General features: G+C 38.9%; 1 pseudogene; it reads right to left on the bottom strand.

The window, feature by feature from the left end:
• Positions 1 to 674: 674 nt before the first annotated feature.
• LOC125189628 ((+)-menthofuran synthase pseudogene) lies at positions 675 to 2,452 on the bottom strand (annotated as a pseudogene).
• Positions 2,453 to 23,233: the final 20,781 nt, after the last annotated feature.

Here is a 23,233-nt window from a genome sequence, read left to right as displayed (position 1 = left end):
TCGGTACACCGAAGTCCGGTATAACGAAAATACGGTAAGGTATCGGTATAGAATTTTGTCGTACCGCTACTTTCGGTACGGTATGCGGTATGACACTCTTTGTACGGTATACCGTACCGATCCACCCCTATTCCTTCCTTAGGTTACCTTTAACTCATGTTTCCTAAACATTACCATTGTAGAGATTTTTACTGTGAGAATTGCTTTGGCAACGAGCTACAAACAATCTTTTAAACCGAACAATACTTTGAGATCTATTGTTTCCCTTTTCCATATTGATGTTGATGTTGACGGTCCTGTCTCTGTGGTTGGTGATCATAATTTTAAATATTTCGTTATTTTTGTGAATGATTGCAATATAATGACTTAAGTTGTCTAAAGCCTTCTGATAAATTCACCATTCTTTCAGTGTTGTGATTTAGTTCCTGTAAGATAAATTCTCTTTAAAAATCTTTGTTTAGCGATTAAATTAACTTTGATTTAGTTCCTATAAGATCAATTCTCTTTTAAAAATCTTTGTTTAGCGATTAAATTAACTTTTTCTTCACGTGGATCGACAATCTATTTATTATAATTACAGATGGATGCTTGCAGAAAAATTGCAATACTAAAGATTATTTATTAATCTTGATTGATACATATGCATTGAAATAAAATCCTACCCAAATTACACATCAAGCACATGGAGTAGGAACCACAAGTAGAGGACATTCCTTATGTACAATAATTCCAGACGCTTCAGTTATGTCCAAATCCTCCAATCTATCTCCATCAAGCAATCCATAGTTGAATTCGTTTACCAATCTTGATATAGCAAGCTCGTACAAAGACATCGCAAACGTTATACCGGGGCAACCTCTTCGGCCAGCTCCAAAGGGAATCATCTCAAAATGCAAACCTTTATAGTCTATATCTATATCAAAGAACCTTTCAGGACGAAATTCATCAGGATTCTCCCATAACAAAGGGTCCCTTGAAATGGTCCAACTAATAACCAACACAAGTGCACCACTTGGGATGTTGTAGCCCATTAAATTTGTGTCTCGAGATAATTCACGAGGGAGGGCTAGTGGTAAAGGTGGATGCAACCTTAGACTCTCTTTGGATACTGCTTTCAAATAGGGCATTTTGTCCAAGTCATCCTCGGTGATATCTTTCCCGTTCTTGTTTCTAGCTACTTCTCTCACTTCCTTTTGAAGAAGCTTCATAGTTCTTGGATTTCTTATAAGCTCTGTCATCGTCCACTCTAACGCTGTGGATGTTGTATCCGTTCCTGCCACAAACATGTCCTGCAATAATATCGTCCACTCTAAATTTGGAGTTTAAGATTTTGCTATAATAGTTTTTCTTGATTCGGCAATTGGTCCTTTAACATTGCTATTGTAGCACAATATCTATGGTTCAGAGATTTTTTTATAAGAATTTTTAGAAACAAATTTTGGCTGGTTGAAAACATTGATCAAACTAGGATGATCAACTGAACCATGAACCAATAGCTTCTATATTCCAGTTACAAGTCTGGTTTCTAAAATATTTTATGATAGTACTACTATAATAAAATGAAACACATGTAGTAGTAATAGTGATGAGGTACTTACTAACATTAGAGCTTTAATCACATCATCCTCAACCGGATCACTATCCTTACTCTCTCTCCGCAACTCAAGCAATGCATCTGCAAAATTCACAACTGCATCATCACTCAATTTCTTCATTCTATATTCTCGAAGCACACCCTCCATAAATTCATCCATCGTTTTAAAAATCTTTTCAACTTGTGCTTCAACACCATTCACACGGTTAATCCAACCCAACCATGGCACGAAATCTCCCACATCAAATCTCCCCATCATCTCAATAAACTTCACCAAAATCCGATTAAAATCACTCTCTCCGCCGTAGCTCCTCCCTAACACCGCCCTGCTGACTACATCATTCGACAGTTCCACGAAGACCTTGCTCAAGTTCACAACCCCCGGCGAAGATCGCTTGATCTTCTCTATCATCAGCGACGTCTCTTCTTCTCGAATGGGACGAAAGGATTGGACCCTCTTGTTGCTGAAGAGACGGAGCACGCACATGCTCCGCCTCTGACGCCAGTGATCACTGTAGGCAGCGAAACCGCGTCTCTGCCGCCGTACAGTAGCCTGTGGGGGATGCTCAACCTCGGCCTGCTTGCGAAGATTAGGACTTGGTTTTTCATTATCTCTCGGGCTGCGTTGGCCGAGGAGGCGACGACGACAGGCTTGCTGCCGAATTGGAGTAGCATCACCTCGCCGTAGCGCTTAGATAGAGAGTGGAAGGAGCGGTGGGGTAGGTTTCCGGCTAGGTAGACGTTTCCGATTATTGGAAGCTTTAATGGAGACGGCGGTAGCCTCTTTGTTGAGGGGCTTTTCTTGAAGAAGAAAAGGACTAGGAAGATGAAACAGAAGAGAAGTAGTAGAGCTGTCATTTTCTCTCTTTTTCAGTTTGATGATGGACTTATTTTTCAGAACTTATTTACTATGGTTTAAAGCCAAAAAAGAGTTTGTAACTTATTGTATTATTGTTACCAAACACCCCCTTAATGTCGTACTCCTCCTGTATCGTAATAGATGTCACATTTTCTTTTATAGTTTATTCCATAAAAGATATTCCTTCCGTCCACAAAAAAATTGGGCAATTGGTGTATCACACGGGTTTTAATGTAGAATTGGTAAAGTAAGAGAGAAGGAAAAAAAGTAAGAGAGAAGGAGAAAAAGTAAGTGAGAAGTAGTGTTAGTGGAATGATATGTAGAGTGATAAGTCGTATTCTAAGCCTTGGTCACTGGTCAGTATGTCGTGAAATGCATGTATTATCTGCAAAACAGTTGCTCAAGTGTGCAGGATTAAGGGATCCAAGTCAGTAGGAGACGATTCAGGTGACGCAAGTGAAAAGAGCGCTAGAAGGGTGCAATATTGACCAGGATGCCTGCCAGAGAAAAGGCTCGAGATGGAGAAGAAGGATAGCTGGGATAATCATTAACAAGGGCAGAAAAGTCAAATCGTGAAGGAAGTCTACCCTAAAAGCAAGGGCAAGCCTCCCTATAAAAGAAGCCACTTGGAGAGAGAAAGGGAGTTCGTTCTTTGGAGTTCGCAAGTTCGGTTCTCATACACACTTAGTAGAATTCTCTCTAGAAGATCAATCCTTCAGCATTGTCCAATCTCTCGTTCCTCGCCACAACTACGGTCACTTGACGTCCAAGAGTCTGCCGGAGAAGTCATTGATCTACCGTTCTAGCCAGTTGCCGTAGTAGTATAGCAGTATCACCGCCCGGAGTGGCAAAACAATCGTTATTTGCTTTCTAGTTTAATTTTACCTGTTTACTTTGTTGGATATGTTGCAAAAATTTATCTTTGTTGCCTTTTGAAGTACTTGGTGAAGATCCAAACGTTTAAGTTATGAAATTTCTATTCCGAATGTCTCTTTGGTTTGAGTTTGCTTCGTTCTGCCTAGAATAGTTAGATTTAGTTATCGCCTTTAACTTTTAAGTGCGTGCATGTATTTTCCTTCGAGTAAGCTAGATTTGTGGTTGTTGATCGAATTTTGTAGTTATGTTTCAGTCTAAGTTTTTTTCGTGCATGAGTTTCCTGTTCTGCACTGTGATCACCACTTGCATGTTAGTCAGTAGAGGTAGTCTATAGTTTCAGCTGTTCTGTAATACCCGCTTCTTTTGTTACCCTTTTCCTATATGTTTAAATGTCGAACTAGAGAAATGTCACTCTTTTGCTTCGTTGTTTTAAATGGAACTCGTTACTCCTTTGTTGACACTCAGTATTGTTAGTTCGCAAAAACAAAAGTTAAAGAGATAATCGAACGAACTAAAACAATCTAATGTATGTTATGAGATAAAATGAACATTTAAAAAAGAATGTGAAGACGTCCCTTCCGAACTAAAGTGTTCGCTTACATCTCGAATAATACATTAACTTACGTGATCATCTTACGTATGAATTTTGAATGGAAAGAAAAGAATATGTGATACTATACTATTACGAAATACCCATGAATGTGCCAAAAGAGTTTAAGAAACTAAAGTCTTATTATGCTTGGACTTTGGGCCTCTTTCTCCCAAGCCCAAATCACGGCCCGTTCCGAACAGCCCATCGAGCCCAAGGCAGCAACCCCAAGTCTTGGACAGCAATGTGGCAGCCAAGCCTTTCATTCACCTGCAAGATAAAACAAGTTTTAATGAAAAAGAAACAAGAGAAATTAAAGAAGCTTTTATTAGAAGAAAAGAGACAACCCCTCTTTAGCTATAGAGGACCAAGGACTTACCCAAGAAGGCAAGTCAATGCCTGCAAGACCCACTCCTCAAAACAACACCCACAGACTACTTTTCCCTACAATACCACCCCTGCAATAAGCAAACAAATGATTTTATGAAGGGAGTACTTATGCTTCAAGAAAGAGACGAATGTATTAATTAAAAGCACAGTGAAGATCTTAAAAAGGAGGATCTACCTGCAACATGAAAACAAAAGGGAGTTTTTACCCAAGTTCTCGTACTCCAAATACCACCAAAACAAATTAAGTTCAAAGCACACTAAGGAGCTGCAAAGAGGGGATTCGCTGCACAATAGGATCAGCCCATTTATTGATTCACGAGTACAACATATGTACTGCCCCACAAACAGCCAATCAATGTGAACAAAGAGCCAAAAAAATGCAGATTTGATTTCTGCCATATCTCAACAAATTGCAGCAACAGCTTATATATATGTTTTTCCCCTTCAATATCTGTTTCCCTTCACCACTCACCACTTCAAAATTTCATTCTTTCTCCCCCACAAATCACAACCGAGAGTAGAGAGTGAGTATAGGTTGCTATGCCTCTCAAAGACCATTAGAAGTGGGAGTTTTTTTTCCAACCACCAGCCACAAGGAATCAGGTAGCACATACTCACCCTTATACCTCATTTTCACCCACTTAGAACATCACAACATGATCATATGGGAAATAACCTTATCATGTATAGAACATAAAGCACAAGCATAACTGGTACGCATAAAACTCAAAGCATGGAATGCAAATTTCCGAAAAGGTCATGTTTTCAAGCCTCAAACCATAATCTGTTCAACTCTAATACCATGAACCTTCTAAAAATCCAACTTTTAGCTAACTGTAAAAGAACTAAGAGAGAGAGGGTAGGGACTTAGCTACTGGCCGACGAATCGGCGTGGCTCACGGGCAGAACCGCAGCTCGAAGAAGGGAGCCGAACTGATCGACTCCGTTCTAGAGAACAGAGGAAGTCACGGAGGCAGTCGGAGCTCTGTGCGGAGGGAAGCGATGCCTTCTTCTCTCTTCCGACAGTGCAACACGAGCAACGGCTGGGCGTAGAGTCGGCTGCGCGACAGCAGCGATACCGGCTCGTCGTCAGGCGGCTGGCGGCGGTGCTGTGTAGTAGCCGAGAGATCGAGCTCATAATCCGGCGAGAGGCGTCGACGGTGGCGGTGAGAATGAGGCGAAGGGAGAGAGAAGGAAATTAGGGATTTCCCCTCAATTTGGGAATTTTTGAAGAGAAAGAAGGAGATGACCGATGGAATTGGGGAGTATGTCTTGGGCCAACTATTAATTAGTTTTGGGCCTCTATAATTAAATGTATGGACTAAGGATATAATTTAAGAAGTGGGCCTAAATTAATTAAAGTAGGAATGGGCTGGAACTATTAAAATGGTTGGGCCTATAGTTGGATACTAAATTAAGTCTTGGACTCTGTCAAGGTTACACGACCAAGTAAATTATTTCATGAGAGGGTTTGCTAATTAAATCATTAGATGATAATTAAATCTCGAACAAGATACATGGAAAAAAAATAATACTCTTAAAGTTAATGGAAATATTTTTCTTTGACATCCACATAAATTAAATCTCCCGATTTAATTAATGTTTCAAGATTTCTAGAACTTTTCTAGAAGACTAAGAAGAAGAATAAAATGGACACGCACTTAGGATGCATTCATGTTTAAGTTTATTTGACTTCTTAAAGTCTAATTTAAAGTATTACCTTATTTCTAAAGGGACGTCCTCACACGTCGTTTAAGATCAAGTCAAGGAATTTTCGACTATGGAATTAAGCTTTTGAGGTGGGCATTTCTTTCAAAATGTGAACTTGCCTTTTAGCATGATTATGTGAAAATTGTGCTATTTATGTTTTGTCATGCCATTTTATGTTTTATGGATTACCTATCTGCTTGGCTATGCCAATTATGTTTAATCGAATTCGGGTCCCAGTAGGGAAGTAAAGCCTACTCGGACTAGTGTACACATATGGGGATCGTGAGCTAGCTTTTAAGTTGGCCGATCCAGTGACCGTCGTGGAATGTGGCCACATTCCCGGTTCACATACGTTTCAGATATGGTATATATGTTATGTGATTGCGCAATCAATTTTACGAACAAAAATACTTTTAGTGACTCGGGCCTTTTAAGTTAAAACCCCGTGATCACTCAATTGGCTGACAAAACTTTTACGAAAATTATGTTTCGGCAATGTGCCCACTGAGTATATCAAATACTCAGCCCTGCATGTTTCTTTTCTAATGTGCAGGTTGAACGTGTACGAGGAGGCGAAGGTGTTGGGACAAGACTTTTAAATAAGTAGTTAGGTAACCCAAAGTAGCATGTCTTCATACGTGCTATTTTGTCTTGGACTCTTCCGCTGCAATCTAGAATTATGTGCTAGAAAGTCATGAACTGGATACTCTGAACTCGTTCTGACTATGTACCCATATGCCTTCGAGACTATTGCTTTAAGTGGTTCCACCCTTCTTATGTTGTCCTATGATTATTGAGAATTGTTTAGTCGCGAAATAGCTGCGCTCACTAGCACTAGGGAGTTGTGGTCGTGACATGTTCATCTTGAGTTAAGCATTTTAATCAATGGATCTTGAGTTCGAAGTCATGAATCTGAGTTTAGTCATGGTGTTTGTGTTCATATGATTTATGTTAATGCTTGGTGAAGAAGAAAACGTCAAAATCAACTTTAGTTTGGAGCACTTTACTTTTAAGTTACTTTTGCTTTTGTCCCCTACTTTTCAGTTGTACCTTTCAGACCTGTCAGAGAGACAGCCAGCCACCAGATATACCTTGTTGTCTAAATTTCCTCTTTTAGTAACTGTCTACTTTTCATATACCTCTTAGACACCTTGTCCCCTAATTTCACGAACACAACCACATGCATGTTATTTTCACGCCTACTAGTCAGTAGAGTACCACCTTTATTTCTTGCCTAGGTAAAATCTCAACCCAAGGGTGGTAGCTAACCAAAAACAGCCAGGAATGTCACCGTAGTATCCGAACGTGTCCATCCTTATGGGATTCGACCCTTACCTCCATTATACTAATCAGTAGAAGTGGGTTGAGGAATATTTGTTTGATAACAGGTTCTGGTTATCGTGCCAACGACTAAGCTAGGTCGGGAATCTCATCCTGATCAGTTGAATACACTCTTGCAGTTACATACGTTGACCGAGAGAAAACCTGCGCTTTCATAGAGTTATTATTTGTTAAAAACTTTGCATAAATGAATGTGCTCTATTTGTTGTGGACAGTCAAAAATGGTAAATGTGTCATATTTTTGTGGACGGAGGGAGTATAACATTTCATTTTTTAGAAAAAGTTCTCTTTTACATTAATATAATATACTTATTTTCTCTCTATACTCAACACACAAACAATATCACCTAAATTATTACTCCCTCTATTCCATAGTAACATGGGCGTTTTTCCATTTCCGTCTGTTCCATAGTAATAGAATCATTTCCCTTTTTGTAAAAGTCAACACATTTTTTCACACATACTTTACTCTCTCTTACTTTTTTCTCTCTTCATCTCTCTACCTTTTTCATTTTCCACTTTTTTCTCTCTTTTACTTAACTCACCTAACACAATTTTTCTTAATCGCTGTGCTGAAAAGTTTTACCTCCATTACTATGGAATGGAGGGAGTATATCTTTACCCAAGTATGTTATTTGTTATAGGACGGAGAGTATATTAAACAACAATATATGTACTAATAGGAAGATTGACAAAATATCTTTGAGCATGATGAGAAAAATGACAATTAAGCTCTACAGACTAATAGAAGGGACGATGGTATTGTAGATTTGCAGCCAATTTATTGTAAGCCGCCAACTTTAAAACTCTCGTATACAATTGCGGCTATAGGGTTGGCAATATGAAGACACTTCATCTATAATTGCAACTAGTGAGATAGATAAACTGTATTGCTTTAGGTCCAGTATATAAGGCCCAAAACAAAAGCCCAAATGCTACCTGAACTTAAGTAGCATCATTTCCTTGTCGATTCTAATCCACTTGCCGCTTTGAATATCCATAGTCCAAGTCCAACCACATAAATTCAGCTAGACGTTTACTAACAAAAAAGCAATAATACTATAAAACTCAATACCAACTTTAAACTGTTTTAATGTTTGGATGCGTATGAGTGAAGAGTCTTAAAGTGTGGTGAGTGTGTTGTTTTATAAAATGGAATTTCTCATCCAGAATCCACTAGACATTGGGTCTAGGAACCAGAAAATCCTCGGGTTACCTGTCGTTGGGCACACAATCACTTCCTTCTCCCTTCAAAACCCTACCCACTATGCTAAAAAGATTAGTACAGGGAAGCAGGGATCGAATCTACAGAGACAGATGCGTAAGTAAACATGCTAAAAGATCTGAAAACTATTTTTGGTTGCTGCCACGCAATTTTCTCGAGGTTGAGATTTAATTCCTAGACTCTGTAAATGAAATATCCTATCTAACAGCTACATCTAGGCAAAGATAAAGAACATGCATAATGGTGACCAAATAATCTTGAAATTACTACTAGACGAGGTAAATGGCTTCCTAAACTAACCTAGACATAGGAAAGAATAGCACGTGGGGACCATTTCCCTAAACGGCATAGTACGACGGAAAAAGCTGTAGATTAACCAACTACATGACTAACTAACAGCGACATCATCTTATCTAACTTTTATCACAAAATAACAAATGAAAAACAGAGCAAAGCAAGGATCGAAACATGGCAAACGAAATTAAACCGATTAACACAAAGAACTACTAAAACTAAAGCAGATATATGGTTACTAGACAAGGTAAACAAGTAAACCAAATTTAAATGTCACAACCATGCAAACATGAACAAATCCACACGCTAGATGTTTCATCCACTCCGGATCCAAGCCATCCACAACAATCCAACACAATTTTCATCTCCGATCTTCGCAGATTCAACCGATTCAACCGATCAACTACAAATCTCCATACAATTCAAACTCCACCTTAGATCAATCAACAATATCCACAAAAATCAAACAGATAATGCAACAATAACATAACCGAAACCAAAGTAGCAAATTCCATAGCAAAATACGCAATATCCAACGAGAAAGTAGCAAAACAAGACCGAGCTTCGAACAACGAAGACTCAGGGAATCAAAAAAACAAACAAAAGCAAATAAAGGATTGTATCTTCGCCTCCCTTGGAGACGATGTTACACCACAACTGAAACGGAACGTGAACCCCTACGATGATTCCCCTAAAAGTGTGTGTGTAGAGAAAATGGAAAAACTAAGCTAAGAGCTGATGATGCGAAAGGAGGACTCTCTTCATGTTGAACGCGTGCTCTTATTTATAAGGGGCGGAGCTTCTAGACTCTTCCTGGTGTTTACCATTTTGCCCTCCTCATGGAGTATACTATGAAAATAAAAATATATGACAAATTTTCAGAGACCGGTGTGTATTACATATGAGTCTGATTTGATTTATTTATCTGCATTAATTTACACTGACGGGTGTATTACATATGAATCTGATTTGATTTATTTATCTGCATTAATTTACATGTCAGTGTCACCATCAATGAGATACATAATAGCATTGTTTTAAAAATCGGACCGGACCGGCCGGTTCGACCGGTTCAACCGCGAACCGGCAGGTTATCCCGTCCTATTCACCTCTAAAAACCGTTGATAGGTTGTACCGCAACGAACCAGTAAAATCGGTCAGTTAAACCGGTTTGACCGGAAACCGGAAACCGGTTTTCAGATTTTTAAAATACTTTGTTAAAAATCTTTTATGCCCACCCTCCTGCTCCCTCCATTTTCAGTGCTGCACTCTTTCAACTTTACAGAGCGCCGCAGCCTTCTCAATCACCTCCGTCGCTGCGTCATGGCAACACAGATCTTCGGATTTGTGGTGGTTCCCATACTAGAAGAAGAGAGTGTGAGACATTGGCATACATGGATAAGAATTTTAAGAAGAATGAGACTAAGAGAGAGAGAGAAAAGAAAAACGGTGAATGAGATTTGAGAAGTGAGGGTAATTGAAACGTGTGGATGTGTATTTCAGAATAGGCCTAGGGGATTTAGATTTTAGGGGTAGGTTTGGGTTGGGTAGGGAAGCTATATATTTTTCAAAATAGTACTCCATTTGTTTATTAATATTTTCCATATGAATACAACAAACAAATGTTTTATTTAGAGTTGCTCGGTCGTCCCTTTTTTTTAATTTTCACCATTATTTTTATTGTTATCATGTTTAGTAGATTTGCTGTTAGCATTTTTTATCCTCTTATTTAATATAGATGTTTAATTTTATTTATTATTATTGTATTTAAACTTAATGATATTAAATATTCTAATATACAAAACTTAGTTTTCTATAATAATAATACTATTAAATGTATAATATTATAATATTTATTGATAAAACATATAATTAAATTTTATTATTTACTACTCCCTCCGTCCCAGAGAAGTTGGCATACTTTGAAAATGGCACGGGATTTTAGGAGGTTTTGTTTTGTGTGTTAAATGGAGAGAGAAAATATAATTTTTATATTCATGTGAGAGAGAACTTTTTCCAAAAAGGGAAACGTGACATCTTTTGTGGGACAAACTAAAAAGAAAAGTGTGCCAACTTCTCTGGGACGGAGGGAGTACTAAATAAATAAATAGTATTCCGGTTCAACCAACGGTTCGACCAGTGAACCGGTTGAACCAGTGAACCAGTAACGACACCGGTTCGCCGGCTGATTCTATTTTTAAAACATTGCTTATTTCCCACTTTTTTTATCGTGTTATTAATTGGAAGGGATCACCTACAACAAATAATTTTTATGTGTCTTAATTGTAGGTAAAATGAGGATAGAAAAACTATGAAATTTTTATATGTCTTAATTAATTAAAATATTTTTTTTTATCTTTTATAGTGTATTTTATTTATCATAAAGTACTTATATTTGTTGATCCATATCACATTTTATTCCATGCTTACCCTAATGAACATATAATATAGGTATATACTTTTTTATAAGATCTAAACTTTTATTTACATATTGTTTTTGTATTTTTATTAATTAAAATTTATTTAAAAAATTTACACATTCTTCGTAAATAATGTGATGAAGAAAAATATAAGGTGGATATTACTATAAATGAATGAACATGACAAATGTTTTAAATGGACAAATAGGTGATAGACGGATAATTCAAGCTAGAGTTGGACAGTTGGTGTTGAAACAAGAACATTATATGTATCGACATAAAGGCGGTATATATTGAGACAAAAGCATTATATCGATTTAAACATTACGATGTTTGATCAATTAAGTAATTAATTAGATCGATGGGCGTGCCCAACATCCATAAGATTTAGTTGAAAATTATATATACTACTACCTCTGTCCACCAAAATTTGTCCCACTTTGATCTGACACGGGTTTTAAAAAATGTAATGGAAAGTGAGTTGAAAAAGTTATAATTTGTGGGTCTTACTATTATATACTACCTCCGTCCCCTATTAGGAGTCACTCTTTGACCGGGCACGGGTTTTAAGAAATATAAAGAAAAGTTGGTTGAAAAAGTTAGTGGAATGTGAGACCCATTTTTTTATATTGGTTTTATAATAAAATATGAGTGAATTGAGTTAGTGGAATGTGTGACCTACTTACTATTTATGGTAAAAATGAAGTGTGACTCTTAATTGGGGACGGACCGAAATGGAAAAGTGTGACTCTTAATGGCGGACGGAGGGAGTATTAGTTTTATTATAAAATGTGAGTATGAATGAGTTAGTGAAATATGAGATCCACTATAAAAAATAGTAAAAGTGAAATGAGATAAATTTTTGGGGACGGACGAAAATAAAAAAATGAGATAAATTTTGGTGGACGGAGCTAGTAATACTGTAACATCCCGAATTTCCGAACACTAATTTTAGAGCCCTTTTAATTATTAGTGATGACGTGGAGTCGTGAATGCATTTATTGCATGTGATGCTATGGCCGAGTTGAGTATAGGGTTTGCGTTGAAAGTTTGAAAAGTCAAACTTATTGATTTTATGATGTGGCATGTGATTTATTGAATTATGAGATTTATGTGATTAATTAATTTATAAGGTGAATTATTTGTTTAAGGGTGAGTGAGAATGTTAGAGAAAATTTCCATAAATACTATAACCCTATTCCTCATGGTTGGAATTTTCGACCCCTATGATTTTGGAGAAGGAAATTCTATTTTTCCGGATTTAATTTAATTCTTGGGATATTTATCCAAATTAAATCCAAGACCCGATTGCTCCTTATTTTTGTTGAGAAAAAAATCGAGCCCCCTTATTCCTTGGTGATTTTCGAAAATCACCTATTGTGGGAAGGAAAGAATTATTTTTATTTTAATCGATCCCTTATTTGATTTCCTTCCATACCTAGAATTTAAACATTCTACCAAATCTTTCCATACCTCAAGAGATCTTGCCTTACCCTATTCTAGTTAATATAAAAAAAATCACATGCCTTAATTAAAGCATAGTACACGCCTAGTTTCATTCTCCAAGTGGGAGGATTCCTTTTTATATTTATTTATTTTGCCTTGTGATATTTTATTCTACTCCGTAAAATATACCAAAATGAAATCTTGGCTAATTGGGAGCCATATATTTCGAAAATTTCATGTCTTGATACCCTATTCTATTTTTGTTAATTCTTCTTCCCTACTCCATAGTATTTATTTATTTAATTGTGGAGAATAGAATCTTACCATGTATTCTAAAGATCTTCTTGGACTCTATAAATAAGAGCCAAAACCCCTAACCCTAACCTCATTTTTTTCGCCCCCTCCCCTAAATTTTCGTCCCTCCCCTCTCAACTCTCCCTCTCAATTTTCTTCTACTTTACTCTATAAATCTTGCATCCTTTGAGAAGAAATTGAAGTTTAATCCAAGAACTTTGAAGAATCAAGTCTCTACTTTGTTTCTACCGATTGTTTTTGCTAAAAAGGTATTTTTGTTTAAGAGTTATGCTTGTTCTTCTTCTTCTTCTAACCGATTAATCGGTCTTCTTGAACCCTCATGCATCTTGGTTGAGTGAAAGAGGGATAAAAAGGGATGTGGGAACATGTGTATGTGTGTGTGTGCCGTGAGTGTGTGGCGTGTGTGTGTGTGTGTTGTTGTGTGGTGTAGTGTGTGTTTGATAGTTAAATAATCTTGTGTGATAAACATGATCTTGATTAATTAGTGATGATAAGATAAATCGTTGGGAAGAGGGAAAAATAATGAGACATGCATGAGTAAGAGTAGTATTGAACCTAATTTGTGATATGTGCCTATGTGATTAAAAGGTGAAACTTTGGTTGCGAAGCCGGATAACGGAAAAGCGAAACTACTTGAAAACTAAGCAATTGAGGTGGGCTTTACTCTAAAAACTCTCTTTTATTTTATCAAAATGTTGTTAGGCGTTATAAGGGTGGTTTAACTGTTATGCCATACCTATGTTTGTTTTTAATGTGATATCTGATCTGCTTATACGAATTCGGGTCTGAGTATGGGCCGCAAGCCCTACCAGGCTGTGTACACAATGGGATCGAGAGCCGTCCTTGCTAGTCGGCCGGTCTCGTGGGCGAAAAGTGTGGCCACACTTTCGTCGCACCATGGAAAGATTGTGATTGTGGAATTTGATGAGAAAAGTGGGGAGTTATTTGATTGGCCAATCTATGAAAATATTTTGTGATACTCGATGATACTTTATTTGATAAATTGTAAAACTCGAGTTCACTTGGTAAGGGTGGCATAACTTATAAAATGTTTTGTCAACGAGCTCACTGAGTATTTCAAAATACTAAGCCCTGCATGTGTTTTCCTTATGTGCAGGTTGAATGACGACGAGCGGTGGCGGGTGTTGAGCATGATAATTAATTAAGATGGATGTTATGAACTTCAAGCATAGTTGTGTCTTCATACATGGCTATTCTTTCTCTTGGTCGTTTTCCGCTGAGTTTTGATGCACCTTAGAGTTCGTCGTTCTTGGATATTTACATCTTTCCTTCGATTTGAGGCCTTAGACTTTTTCTTGTGATTTTATCTTAAATATTATGTCGTACTCTTGAGAATGTGATCGTTATTTATGATACCCCTTTCTCTTTCTCATTCAAGCTTTTAGCTTAAGTTGTTGCTTTAAATACTCTGATAGTTCTTTTAAATCTCTGGGTCAAAATTCTTTAAATGAAACCCTAGCCTTGTTCATTTCTTCGAGTCTGTTTGGTAGCAGTTGCCGCATTTATTGTACCCTAGGAGAGCGGGCTGTTACAGTTGGTATCAGAGCCTCAGTTCTTTCCGCTCTGGACCCAAGAGTCTTTTCAAAATTTAGGTTGTCCTCGTAATCTTTTGTTAATGAACTGAATATGGAAGGCTCAACTCCGCAACTCGTCTCGTTCAACTGCAAAGAAAGAGGTACTAGATATTTTGTGACTTATGCTTGAAACTTGATGCTATTGGAAATATTGTGAATGAGAAGTGACGCTTTATGAATGATGATTTGTTGAATATGAGAACTTGTGAAAAGCATGCTTTATATGCTAGAAATATTATGAATGTGAAGCGATGCTTCTTGAATGATTTGTTGAATGTTGTATGAGAACTTGTGAAAATTGTGAGATGTGAAATGTGATTACTTGGCTGGTACGAAGCAACTCCTATGTGAAATATGAAGTAAATACTATGGCTTTTAGAAAAAAAAAAAAAAAAAAGTGGTGAAGTTATGAAACGGGAGACGCTATGCAAATGTATGATTGCTTTTGTTTAATAATGAGGCATGATGTATCACATATTGAGGTATGATTGTGAACCCGTGTTGCTTAATGTTGAGACTTGTCATTACATATTCAAACTGCAAATTTAACTTGAAGGACTTACATGTTGATTACTTGGAAGACGAAAACTTTAGTGCATATTTGGTTGAAAATATATGATTTTGAAATTGTGAAGGCGAAGTATGACACATGTGTAGTTGCAATTATGTGATTGTGAAATAGATGGACATGAACTGCATGAAGTTGGAAATGCGATTTTGTAGATGATGCATTGACTAAGTGCTAATCTTTACATATATTAATATACGATGCTTGAGATACTATGGAACATCAAATGATTTATGTGGTGAAATATGCTATTCAAATAAACTTGTTAATTGTGAAGTTTGTGTGGTAATGGAGAACTTTTGAATTTTGTTGCGAATGTGATTACGTGAGATTTATGTTGAAATGTTGCGATGCTTAGATCTGGACTACTTGGAACCTAGCATGACTTAGTTATACGATCACAGCGCTTATATCAACAATAGGAACGTGAAATGACTAGTATGAGACTCCAAGCTATGCTTGAAATTATAGAGTGCCTAAGAAGTAGGCCAGACTGAACGTGCTAGAACTTAGTTGTAGGTTAGCAACTGCAGTATCACTTCCCTGAGTGATAGAACCAACGAAAATAAGTATACTTCGAGCCTTGGTGTACCCTTACAATGGCGAGATCATACCAAGATCTAATAAAACTATGCAGTCTTGCATACCATACCAAAGTGGCGACGCGACACAAATACGACGACGTTTACGACACATTAAGACCACGTGTAGAATGGCAATCGAAAAGACTATGTGACACGGCCAGAAGAAGACTTTGAAGATGCGACCATCAAATTTAGTTATTTTCGACGATACGACGAATCTCGACTTAGAATCCACGATTTCATAGAACGACGTTACCATGAATAGGCTCGAGAGAGATGTGCGAGGAAGTGCGACCTTCGTAATTAGAATGACCGATTTTTAATCGACAGTACTTACTTGGATCCTAAATTCTTTTCGGGATGTTTTGAATAACCATGAACCCTTATCTATTTAAACACCTCGTTTGACTCACAATTTGTAAGTGATACCCATTATTTCTTTTCCTATATCGAGTCATGATTCACTTGGCGTGAAATTTGTGTTTGCCCTTTATAACTTTGGACCTCACGTTTGAGTAGTATTCTTCAAATTCATAAGAACGATATTTGGTTTTGTGAACTTCTGTCATTGAACTTTATTCCTAAAGTTGTCTGTAGTTATGACCTTCAGTGTGATCAAATCTCCAGACCTACTTTTCTTCAAAGGATGGAATATTCTTCTTGGAACTTTGGTTCACCCCTTTATCTTATAACCATGTTTGTTGCAAGCTCTCTTTGGTAGAAGTGAAATTCTTTTAGCTCGGTTTCACTACATATATTGTTTCACCCTCAATGACTTTTCTTTCTTCAGCACCAAGTTAAGGCTATCATGTTCTCTTCTTCCTTAACGGTTCTGAAAAGTTCCAATCACTTCGAGTTGCCCTCAACAAAACCGTTGAACCATTATCGGTGCTACTTCATGACATTTGTCTATATTTCTAAATTTTGACGCGACTGATCGTTTTAGGCCTTGACATGTTTCGATCAAAAACCGCTGTCCGAAATTTTTGCAAATTTTATCGGGCAGTCTGGTATGGGATTTAAGATTTCTAAAACTTTTATTCACCTTACCATTTTACTTTCGCATTTGCGTTACTCCTTTTCGTTCGTTGTACTGAGACCTCTTCGAGACCACATTTCGAGATTCTATGGGGAATTCGCACCTTCTTAATATCTTATCTTGCAATGAGTTGTTTCTACTATTTTCTACCTCGTTGCGCGAAATTGAAATTCGCACTTTCTACTACCTTATCTTGCAATGAGTGGTTTCCACTCTTTACTACCTTATTTCGTGAATGTACTTGCCCATTTTGTTTTCTTCCAAGTATCTTTCATCTTGCTGTGCAACTGTCCCATGTCTTTTCTTGCGCAACTGCCCTCTTTCAATATTACTGCGTGATCATTCCTTGAACCCTACTTATAGGGAGAATCATAATTTTTCCAGTACATCAGAATAGGTTTCACCCTGTTTTTCGTGACCCATCTCATGTTCTTTCGAACTCTCATCAGAATTAACTTCTCAAGCTCTATGGGTCTTTTCTTGATACCTTTAAACTTTTTAATTCTCTGAATGGACGAGTTAAGTTTAATAGGAACTTAGTCCTTGCTTTGTTTCGAACCAATTGTCAATGATGAGATTTGAAAATGTCGAGCCAGAAATGTTATTCTTGTTTCCTTGATAAAGTTTGGAGCCTTTCCGATGAAAAATATTTTGTGGTGCTTCTTCGAATTGAAATCGGTCCATATCCAAGTTAAGACTGTTTGATTAACATTTAAGTCTTAATACATACTCTAGTTCTTGATGCGACACGGCAAGGGAAGGCGAAAGCTTAAATCTTTTAAGATACACGTGGGAAATAAGTTCTACAGACAGACACGCGCTGAAGTGATACACCAACAGGAGGTGTAGGCATGACCAATAGAACGAGACGAGAAATATTTCGCATTTACGAATTGCTTATATCGAGCTGCTAGGAAATCGAATGTCGTGTTGTAGAATTTTCCCGAACTTGCTCGAACGTAGGAATCGTACTAGGAGAACCTAGGTTAGTTGCTCACGATCTGCGAGTTATGGCAATGAGAGATGTCGACGTAATCTTAGGAATGGACGGGTTGACCCGCTAACTTTGCGACGAATCGCTGTGACGAGAGGCAAATATCCCTACACGCCCCGAATAAGGAACCCATCTATACCACAGAATCTTGATGAACCGGCGAACCGCTATAATCTCTGCGCTACAAGCCACCGCGATGATAAAGAAAGAATGCCCCGTCTACCTCGTCTATCTCAACGGAGAGGAAAAGGAGGAAAGAAGGGTCGAAGACGTCACTGCCGTACGAGATTTTTCCCCGACTTTTTCCCTCGAAGCGTTACCAGGACCGCCGCCAGATAGGCAGTTAGAATTTACGATCGATCTCGAACCTGGAGCCGCACCCGTATCAAAGGCACCGTAACCGCATGGCGCCTAGGGAGTTAGAGGAACTGAAGATACAACTGCAAGAGCTCATGGAGTTAGGTTTCGTGAGGCCCAGTGTTTCGCCATAGGGCGCACCGGTGCTCTTCGTTAAGAAGAAAGACGGGTCAATGAGAATGTGTATCGACTATAGAGAGTTGAACAAATTGACCCTCAAGAACAAGTACCCTTTGCCAAGCATAGACGACCTGTTCGATCAACTCCGAGGAGCCGGAGTGTTCTCTAAGATGGATCTGAAGTCCGGATACCACCAGCTGAAAATGCGAAAGGAGGATATCCCCAAAACCTTCCGTACCAGATATGGTCACTATGAGTTCGTCGTGATGCCGTTTGGACTGACCAACGCCCCAGCCATATTTATGGACCCGATGAACCGAGTTTTTGCACCCGTACCTAGATACGTTCGTCTTAGTATTCATACATGACATCTTAGTCTACTCGAAGGACGAGGAGGAGCACGCGGAGCACCTACGAATCGCGCTGGAGACGCTAAGGAAGAAAAGCTGACCACCGCACCAGTGTTAGCTGTGCCAGAGCTTGGAGTGAACTACGTAGTTTACACCGACGCCTCGAAGGTCGAATTAGGATGCGTATTGATGAAGATCGACAAGGTGATCACCTACGCGTCACGACAATTAAAACCGCACGAGTTGAACTACCCCACCCACGATTTAGAGTTAGCCGCAGTAGTACGCGCCCTAAAGATTTGGAGCACCATCTCTACGGAGTTAGGTGTGAAATCTTTACGGACCATAAGAGTTTGAAGTACTTTTCCGAACAGAAGGACCTGAACATGCGACAACGGAGATGGCTCGAGCTGGTGAAGGACTACGATTGTGGTATCAACTATCACCCTGGCAAGGCAAACGTAGTAGCAGATGCTTTAAGCCGTAAAGACCATTCGCAACTCGCTGTTTTTTTTCTAACAGAAGAGGAAAGCCTAGTACGAGAGTTGAGTAAGTTGCGAATAGAAGTAGTTAGGACACCCGAAACCGTGAAGGTTCGAATCGCCGCGTTAGTAGTAGAACCTGATCTAAGAACGAGGATCGTTGCAGCACAACGACTAGATGGGAGATTAGAGGAGATTCGAGTCGAAGGGAGAACCGGTGAATCCAGAAATTTTAGCGAGGCTTCCGACAACGCTCTCACCTTTGAAGGGAGACTGTGCGTGCCGAACGACGAGGGACTTAGGAACGAGATCATGAGCGAAGCCCACGAAACCTCATACACTGCTCACCCCGGGAGCACGAAGATGTACCAGGATCTGAAGAAGTCATTTTGGTGGAACGGCATGAAGAGAGATGTCGCAGCTTTTGTGGAGCGCTGCTTAGCCCGCCAACAGGTGAAAGCCTTACACCAACGACCGTACGGAAAGCTACAACCGCTTGAGATACCCGAGTGGAAGTGGGAGCACATCGCAAAGGACTTTGCGACCGCGTTGCCGAAAACCCTTAAAGGGAACACCGCGATCTGGGTGATCATCGATCGGCTTACCAGGAGTGCGCATTTCATACCCATCCCCGTAACCCATGGATCGGATAGATTAGCTCGAATCTACTTTCAAGAGATCGTGCGACTACATGGAGTCCCAGTGACAATTACGTCTGATCGTGACCCGAAGTTTACCTCGAAATTTTGGATTAGTTTACCACGCGAACTAGGAACACGCTTAAAATTTAGCACCACTTTCCACCCCAAGTCCGATGGACAATCCGAAAGAACGATACAAACTCTCGAGGATATGCTAAGAGCCGTGGTGCTCGACTAAGGCGGAAGATGGGAGACCGCACTCCCTTTGATCGAGTTCGCCTACAACAACAGCTTTCAAGCAACGATCAGCATGGCACCATATGAAGCACTTTATGGAAGAAAGTGTAGATTTCCGCTCTACTGGGATGAAGTTAGCGAACGAAAGACAATTGGACTTGATGCAGTCGAAGAGATGGTCGGAATCGTCCGACAAATCCGTGCGCAAATGAAGGAAGCCCCGGGATAGACAACAGTCATACGCCGACGTCCGACGGACGGACTTACAGTTCCACGCTGGCGATAAAGCTGTCCTCAAGGTATCCCCGTCGAAAGGGATAACGCATTTTGGAGTCAAAGGCAAACTGAAACCGCGTTTATAGGGCCGTACGAAATTCTAGAAGGAGTAGGACCCGTAGCTTATCGTTTAGCGCTGCCGCCCAGCCTTGGGAACGTGCACAACGTTTTTCATGTGTCGCAATTTTGGATTAGTTTACCACGCGAACTAGGAACACGCTTAAAATTTAGCACCACTTTCCACCCCAAGTCCGATGGACAATCCGAAAGAACGATACAAACTCTCGAGGATATGCTAAGAGCCGTGGTGCTCGACTAAGGCGGAAGATGGGAGACCGCACTCCCTTTGATCGAGTTCGCCTACAACAACAGCTTTCAAGCAACGATCAGCATGGCACCATATGAAGCACTTTATGGAAGAAAGTGTAGATTTCCGCTCTACTGGGATGAAGTTAGCGAACGAAAGACAATTGGACTTGATGCAGTCGAAGAGATGGTCGGAATCGTCCGACAAATCCGTGCGCAAATGAAGGAAGCCCCGGGATAGACAACAGTCATACGCTGACGTCCGACGGACGGACTTACAGTTCCACGCTGGCGATAAAGCTATCCTCAAGGTATCCCCGTCGAAAGGGATAACGCATTTTGGAGTCAAAGGCAAACTGAAACCGCGTTTATAGGGCCGTACGAAATTCTAGAAGGAGTAGGACCCGTAGCTTATCGTTTAGCGCTGCCGCCCAGCCTTGGGAACGTGCACAACGTTTTTCATGTGTCGCAATTGCAAAAATACGTGTTCGATCCGAAGCATGTGATTCGTTACGAGGATATTGCTGTAAGCCCGGATCTGAGCTACGAGGAGCAACCCCAATTAATCTTAGATCGAAAGGTTCAAACCTTGAGAAATAAAACTACTGCCTTCGTGAAAATTCAATGGAGAAACCACGGGCCCGAGGAAGCCACGTGGGAGCGTGAGGATGAGATGATAAACCTATACCCGGAACTCTTTCCATAGAGGTACCAAATTTCGGGATGAAATTTCTTTTAAGTGTGGTAGGATGTAACATCCCGAATTTCCGAACACTAATTTTAGAGCCCTTTTAATTATTAGTGATGACGTGGAGTCGTGAATGCATTTATTGCATGTGATGCTATGGCCGAGTTGAGTCTAGGGTTTGCGTTGAAAGTTTGAAAAGTCAAACTTATTGATTTTATGATGTGGCATGTGATTTATTGAATTATGAGATTTATATGATTAATTAATTTATAAGGTGAATTATTTGTTTAAGGGTGAGTGAGAATGTTAGAGAAAATTTTCATAAATACTATAACCCTATTCCTCATGGTTGGAATTTTCGACCCCTATGATTTTGGAGAAGGAAATTCTATTTTTCCGGATTTAATTTAATTCTTGGGATATTTATCCAAATTAAATCCAAGACCCAATTGCTCCTTATTTTTGTTGAGAAAAAAATCGAGCCCCCTTATTCCTTGGTGATTTTCGAAAATCACCTATTGTGGGAAGGAAAGAATTATTTTTATTTTAATCGATCCCTTATTTGATTTCCTTCCATACCTAGAATTTAAACATTCTACCAAATCTTTCCATACCTCAAGAGATCTTGCCTTACTCTATTTTAGTTAATATAAAAAAAATCACATGCCTTAATTAAAGCATAGTACACGCCTAGTTTCATTCTCCAAGTGGGAGGATTCCTTTTTATATTTATTTATTTTGCTCCGTGATATTTTATTCTACTCCGTAAAATATACCAAAATGAAATCTTGGCTAATTGGGAGCCATATATTTCGAAAATTTCATGTCTTGATACCCTATTCTATTTTTGTTAATTCTTCTTCCCTACTCCATAGTATTTATTTATTTAATTGTGGAGAATAGAATCTTACCATGTATTCTAAAGATCTTCTTGGACTCTATAAATAAGAGCCAAAACCCCTAACCCTAACCTCATTTTTTTCGCCCCCTCCCCTAAATTTTCGTCCATCCCCTCTCAACTCTCCCTCTCAATTTTCTTCTACTTTACTCCATAAATCTTGCATCCTTTGAGAAGAAATTGAAGTTTAATCCAAGAACTTTGAAGAATCAAGTCTCTACTCTTTTTCTACCGATTGTTTTTGCTAAAAAGGTATTTTTGTTTAAGAGTTATGCTTGTTCTTCTTCTACTTCTTCTTTTTCTTCTTCTAACCGATTAATCGGTCTTCTTGAACCCTCATGCATCTTGGTTGAGTGAAAGAGGGATAAAAAGAGATGTGGGAACATGTGTATGTCTGTGTGTGCCGTGAGTGTGTGGCGTGTGTGTGTTTGTTGTTGTGTGGTGTAGTGTGTGTTTGATAGTTAAATAATCTTGTGTGATAAACATGATCTTGATTAATTAGTGATGATAAGATAAATCGTTGGGAAGAGGGAAAAATAACGAGACATGCATGAGTAAGAGTAGTATTGAACCTAATTTGTGATATGTGCCTATGTGATTAAAAGGTGAAACTTTGGTTGCGAAGCCGGATAACGGAAAAGCGAAACTAATTGAAAACTAAGCAATCGAGGTGGGCTTTACTCTAAAAACTCTCTTTTATTTTATCAAAATGTTGTTAGGCGTTATAAGGGTGGTTTAACTGTTATGCCATACCTATGTTTGTTTTTAATGTGATATCTGATCTGCTTATACGAATTCGGGTCTGAGTATGGGCCGCAAGCCCTACCAGGCTGTGTACACAATGGGATCGAAAGCCGTCCTTGCTAGTCGGCCGGTCTCGTGGGCGAAAAGTGTGGCCACACTTTCGTCGCACCATGGAAAGATTGTGATTGTGGAATTTGATGAGAAAAGTGGGGAGTTATTTGATTGGCCAATCTATGAAAATATTTTGTGATACTCGATGATAATTAAGAGCATGATAATTAATTAAGATAGATGT

Source organism: Salvia hispanica, chromosome 5 (genome assembly GCF_029641045.1).
Source record: "Salvia hispanica isolate PSC_SH4W2 chromosome 5, Shi_PSC_v1, whole genome shotgun sequence".
NCBI lineage: Eukaryota > Viridiplantae > Streptophyta > Magnoliopsida > Lamiales > Lamiaceae > Salvia > Salvia hispanica.
Note: the sequence above shows the minus strand (reverse complement) of the source record. Positions and strands in the feature narration are given on the sequence as shown.